Source organism: Equus asinus, chromosome 7 (assembly GCF_041296235.1).
Source record: "Equus asinus isolate D_3611 breed Donkey chromosome 7, EquAss-T2T_v2, whole genome shotgun sequence".
In the NCBI taxonomy this organism is placed as follows: Eukaryota; Metazoa; Chordata; class Mammalia; order Perissodactyla; family Equidae; genus Equus; species Equus asinus.
The window spans coordinates 68,033,947-68,040,733 of NC_091796.1; positions in this window are offsets into that span (position 1 = coordinate 68,033,947).

A 6,787-nucleotide genomic window follows, 5' to 3' on the forward strand; every position below is an offset into this window, starting at 1 on the left:
TAAAGCAGAAAAAAAAAAAAAAAAGATTGGCAACAGTTGTTAGCCCAGGTGCCAATCTTTAAAAAAAAAAAATTGTTTTAAAACTAAAGGGTAGGCATGAATATTTTTCATATAGCACATATGTATTTTAAAATATTTTATATGGAATAGTTTAATAATGCAATAACCTTTAATGCAGATGCTACCAGAAGACACTGCAAAACTATAATCATCTTGAATTTGGCTTCTCAAATATTCTCATGTTCAGAGTTTTCATATTTCTCAGGGAAAAACAATTTTATTAAAGAATATTTTATGAAATGGTTTGGAAAGTAAATTAATGCACATATTATTATGCCAAGCATACATAAAATGACATTTTTAAAAAGACCAAATCGTAGGCTAGAGGCAGTAACCAACTGTAGAGTTACTTGACACGGACTGGGGAGAGGCTAACTTGGGCCGAATGCCCTCTTGAAACAGTCAGGTCGTAGGCAGCAGGCCACCGGCTGGGCTGGGAAAGTCCCTCACCAGCACCACCTGTCTTGACAGATCTGGGAAGGTGCTTTTGCTTTTGCTTAACAATAGGTCCAGTGACAAGCAAAACTGCCCTGCTCCAAAGCTCCCTGAAGTGCAAAAAGACTAAGAAGATCAAAGGGACCATTAGCCACTCCCTGGACTTCAAAGGTTTCCCCTGTGGGAACGCTGAGAAGCCGATGTGTGTTTACAGACGCTTGGAGACTTCCATCGCAGTGCACAAATACATTACACTCATCTTGGTTCCCCCATTCTTCCCATGAGCACTGCAGGACTATTCTTAGCATTTTTGCGCTTTCTAAACCTAGCTTTTAAATGTCTTGATTGTTTCTATATTTCCTCCTTCAGAAGAAAAGTAATAAAACAAGCATTTTGTTTCACGTAGTTTGTGTTTTAATGCAACATTCAAACAAACTCTACAAAATCACTTACCTCACCCGGACTGGTTTCACGGACTCAGTCTCCACAGTGACGAGAGTGTCTCTCCACTAAAGCAGTTCATGCAGGCTCTTGATGAGCTACTGCCCAAACAATTCAGTCGGCTGTGTGTACAGACTGTTGCGCCGTCATTGAACATATTGCCTCAAAGTGTTCATTTTAACAATAAAAAATGCATCTGTAAGTGATTATTTTTTCCTTTTTATGAAATTCTTTATTAAAAAGTACATTTTGTATTGAAATGTAGCGTATATACATAAATCATAAGTTTATGGCTCAATAAATTTTCACAAACAATATACACTCACGTAATAACTAGTACTTAGATCCAAAAATAGATCATGGAATATTTCTAGCACCCCAGAGCCCTCTCTTGGGCCCTCTTCCATTGTCCTGACTTCTAACCTGAGATACTGAATATATTCCCTAACAATAGCCAGACCACATAGGAAACTAGAGCTCTGATCCACAGCTGCAGCAACCTGTCCACCAACTGCTTCCCTGTGATAAACAGCCCAGGGAGCCAGCCTGCTGTAAGTCGGACTTGTAGGCAGTCAGAGTGCTTTCTCTAATGACAACTCAGGAGTCCAAACACTTACTTCTGTATCAAATGGCCCCAAATGGCCAAGACTTGATTAACAACCGATAGCTTCCCTAATTTTTGTCTTGTTTCAACTTAGGATCAACTAGAGAAAGCCAAATATGCACCCCCAGTCAATCCTGTAAGTGAGTATCCCAAGCAAAAAGTCTTAAATCTTAAGCAAAAAATCTTAAGCAAAAGATCCTAGAAGACACCACTAGACCCTACATACCATAGAAGATACTTCTCTTACTACTTCTAGGGATGAGAAGTCCTATGTAAATAAATTTGTTTAAAGGCATTTATGCCAAGAGAGACATCTACACTCTGAAAAGGTGCAGAGCAAGGTCAATCTTTGATTCATGCATTTAGAATAACATATTATGCATTTACCAGTAAAAAGAATAAGATAATTCCCACCCTCAAAAGTCTCCTATTATAGAAGAAGCCACAGATGAGCAAAGAAGTGCTGGGAACAAGTTTGGTCACAAAAATTTAGAGCACTCACACAGGAGAGAGATGTCAGTCTTGCAAGTGGCGAGGAGGTGTGTGTGCATGCTTGTGTGTGTGTGTGTCTGAGACAGAGAGAGATTAGAAGTGACGGGGGTGATGATTCCAAGGTACAGTAGCAGCATAATCCCAGACACAGAGACCAGACGTCATTTTGCACACTTGGGGAAATACAAGGAGTAGCTCAGTTCAAAGTTCATTCATTCATATATACAATCATTATTAATTGAACATTTTGAGTTGAAGTTGTGAATAGCAAGAAATAACTTGTGCTTTAAGGTAAGATCATCAAAAGGGCCTCATTTATGCAGTGAACATACAATGTGGCCCTCCCAGCATCCACTCCCCGTTCTTCTAACAGAGATTCAATTTGGTTTTGGTATACACCCCTGCTCCACACACCTCTGTGTCTCCAAAGAAGCTCACCTACCCTTGGCCCCAGGTAGCCTAAGTGGGGTGAACTTAGTCTTCTTCCACTGACTGACTCAGGAATAGCATGGACCAGTCCTGATCAAGGAGACACCGAGAGAAGTTTGCTAGAGGCCTCTGGGAAAGTAACTCTTCATGAGTTACTGAAAGCCTCTCCCTTCCTCTCACTAGCCGTTGATCAAGATACACAGAGCCCCAAACACTTTTGCCAACAATATTACAACCATGAGGAAAACGAGCTTTAGGATGAAGCTGGCTCTATGAATGGCAGGACAGAGAAAAAACCTGGGTTCTCACTGATATCATTGAGCCAACTAACCCTGAACTTCACCCTGACTCTGATAGTCTTTTACATGATCTAATTCACTCCCTTATTTTTTATTTTTATATTTTTGTTAAGGAAGATTGTCCCTGAGCTAACATATGTGTCAATTTTCCTCTATTTTGTATGTGGGATGCTGCCACAGCATGGCTTAATAAGCCATGTGTAGGTCTGCACCAGGGATTATGAACCAGCGAACTCTGGGCCACCGAAGTGGAGCGTGCACACTTAACCACTATGCCACTCAGCCAGTCCCTCTCCTATGCTTTTTTTAAAAGCTAGATTGAGTTGATTTTTCTGTTATTTGTGGCCAAAGCACCCTAACTAAAGTTTAGATTTGATTATTAGGCAATGGGGAGTCACTGAAGAGGTTTAAGCAGAAGACTGATGATCAGTTTGCATGTTATGAAGACAGCAGAGGCAGAAATACTGAGGATGGATGATTGGGATAGGAGGCTGGCTAATATTTACTGAGGGCTTACTATATGCTTTATATTAGTCTAAACATTTTACATGTATTAATTCATTTAATTCTTCCAGAATCCTATGAGGCATGTAATATTATTCATATTCAATAAGAAGAATCTGAAGCTCAGAGACATTAAGTTGTCTAAGACCATGTAGCTAGCAAGTGGCAGAGCCAGGATTTGACCCCAAGTTTACTGTAGCATTCCTTCACCTGCCAGCCATATGAGGAGAAACTCATCTCACTCTCAGCCTCAGATAGGCCTAATTGATAGAAGAGTAAACCCAGCCCCTTTCCAGTGACTGACTCAGGAATAAGCTGGTGATACAATTCTATTGTGGCTTCTAACCACCAACTCATGCTGCATACTTCACAGCGTTATGGTGAAAACTAAATGGGCTACTGCTTATAACAAACTTAACACATGGTAGACCCACAGTAATTGCTGGCTATTACTGTGATTATAGACTACCGTGATCAAGAAAACCTGAGAAGGAATGTTCAGAGAAGGAGGGCCAAGGAGAGCGGTATGACAGAAGCCACGGGAAGAGTTTCTGGAAGAGCACAGCAGGATCAAATGCTAGGGAGGAATAAAGTGACATTAGAGCTGAAAGGAACCTACTGGGTCTAGCATTTGGGACACAATGGGTGTCTTTTGCTGACGACGAGGTGTTTGTGGAAGGGCTGAGGTAGAAGGCAACCAACTGGGTGAAAAGCAAACTTGCACCTGAGTGGAGAGAGTGGCTACCTATTGCAGATTAGCAGTTTCACTGCGATGAAATGATTGGGAGAAAGGATGGTAGCAGAAGTCTCCAGATGGAGCACATTGAGGCAGTAGCTAGCAAAGGTACTGCTGCAGATTCAGGAGAGAGAAACAATGATGGGTCAGGTCCCAAAAGAGACTGAAAGAGATGGAATCAAGTTCATGGGTGGAGGCAGGCATTAGTCTTGAAGAGTTGGGCCATTTCCCACCCTCTAAGACTGCGGGGAAGGAGGGAGGGGTAAGTTCAGCTACAGATGCATTTATGGGCAAGGGGGGTGGAAGCCGCAGGAATGCACCTATGGATAGCTCACTTTTCTTAGTGAAATGGAGGCAGGTCATCTGCTTAGAAGGACAGTATGAAGCAAGCAGTGGCCAGGGATAGTCACTGGCAGATGAAGCTAGCCTGGAAGATAGGTAAAACAGTTATAGAGTGCTGACAGCTGAAGGCCTAGCTAAATTGGAGACCAAGAATTTTCAATGACTTTAATATGGAGGAATAAATGATTTTCCCCAGCACCTCTTACCAGCTCAGGTGGAGATATGAGAATCAGCCTGTCCATGTCTGTGGGCAGGTTATGAAAAGTTAGTGTGAGGTTAAAAGTAATGGAAAGAGGGACCATTTGACCATTGCTCTCTCTGGTTCTTCATACTACCCTGAAGCCTCAGTTCTACAAACAAAATCTGTGCCTACAACTGGGCCTGCCAACCACTGTTCTCAAAGGGAAAGAGGGCTAAACAGCAGACTGTCACCCCCCGAATTCAAAGGGAAGAATCAAATTGTTGACTAAAGCACTTTACCTTGGAATCTCACAGTGTTCCAGGATCACAGGTGGTAAAGCAACATACTAATATTGATCCTTTGATTAAATTCGATAGTCCTCATATGTCATGTATGCCCTTTTTTTCATCTAGGATAAAACAAAGTTAAGAACACTCATATTCATGCCTTTATGTATAACAGATAGGATTAGTAGGATTAAGAACCACATGGCATGTAAAATAAAACTACACAAATACTTAAATTATTCAGTATGTGTGCCTACGGTACATAACATGTCATCCTGCTGAGTCAAGGGAATTTAAAGCATCTCTCCGTTATTAATGTCTTCATTCCTACAGTCACCTTTCAGATAGGTACACAGCTAGGTTTCCCCTCTACGCTTAGCCAATAAGAGAAAAATGTCTAGATGTTAGAAAGAATTAGGAAGGAACTTTTCTCCTTCTAAGCTAACTCCAGGAAGTTGTGTTAGGATATTGTTTTGAAATTGCTCTTGGTTGTTTTAATGGATTTAATGAGGATCTTTCAGCCTTCTGAAAAAAATTAAGGTGTGTCCTTCGGTTGTTCAAAAGAGAACAAAGACAATAGTAAAAAAGTGACGATTGCATCACAGGACATTACAAAGCAGTGAAAACACCAATGATCCAGATAGAAGAGTACCACTGGTGGCCCTCCCCTTCTCTGAGACCCTCTCCCTATGAGGACATGCTCAGGAAGACAGACTCTCATTATAGGCAAATGTGCCCAAAGCACTGGAGGGAACTAATCCTATTTCTATGCCTAAAATAATGCTACCGTATTATCAGCATATAACTCATAAACATGAACAAAAAAGAAAAGAGTTCATAAGTATAAAGATAGATTTCTTAGAGAAGTCATCTGACTTTGAAGGTTGTCACTGGGATTTTAATACTGGGGTATAAAGTGGAGTCACTGGAACTTAGATATTGGAAATCTTTTTCTTTTTCCTTTTTTCAAAGATTTGCTGTGAGCTAACATCCGTTGCCAATTTTCCTCTTTTTTTTCTTCTCCCCAAATCCCCCCAGTACATAGTTGTATATTCTAGTGGCGGGTCCTTCTAGTTGACCTATGTGGGACGCCGCCTCAGCATGGCTTGATGATGAGTGGTGCTAGGTCCGCACCCAGGATCCCAGCCAGTGAAACTCTGGGCCGCTGAAGTGGATTGAGAGAAATTAACCACTGGGCCAAGCGGCCGGCCCCCTAGATTTCAGAAATCTCATCAGCTTATTACTCAGCAAGGAGGCCAGGATTTGCTTTGTAATTATAAACATCCCAGACTGCTGAATGAGAGAACAGCATAACTCAGGCAAAAAACTTCAGTCCCCTTTGGTGTGTTAGGTGAATACAGAGTGAGTAAGACTCAGTTCCTGACCTCAAGGAGGTCTTTACAACTCTCACCTTTCTGAAAATAACTTTGAGACATCAAGTCAGTATCGTCAAGCCCCTCAGCGTGAGAAAGCTCAATGCCAAGTTATGACATGTAAAGAACGTGAAGACTTGCTGCCGCTCATTCATTACAATGGAGTCACATCTTTTTTAGGAAATGGTTATATTCCACAGTTCATGAGTGATAGACATTCTTCTAAGTAAAAGTTGCACTTAAATATGTCTTCGGGAATTGTGTGGGGCCATTTTGGCCAGTTCATCTTGCATAACTTGAACAGATCATTGTTTCTTTGGCTGAACACCTAGGTTACTTTGAAAAACTATGTCACTTGAAAAATACATGTATTTTTAAAGAATGTATGTACATTTGGAAATATGCTTTTGTTTTGTACTTTTTAAAAACCATAAACAGGATCACATTATACTTATTATACTTCTCGTCTATTCTACCCCCTTAAGGTGTTTAGGAGGTCTTTCAATGTATGTACCTGTGGCAACTTGTATTTTCCAAAAATGACCACAGCAATATTTCTGGTCCCACATGCTTTTTGAGAACCCTGCCTCTCCCCATTAAGAGA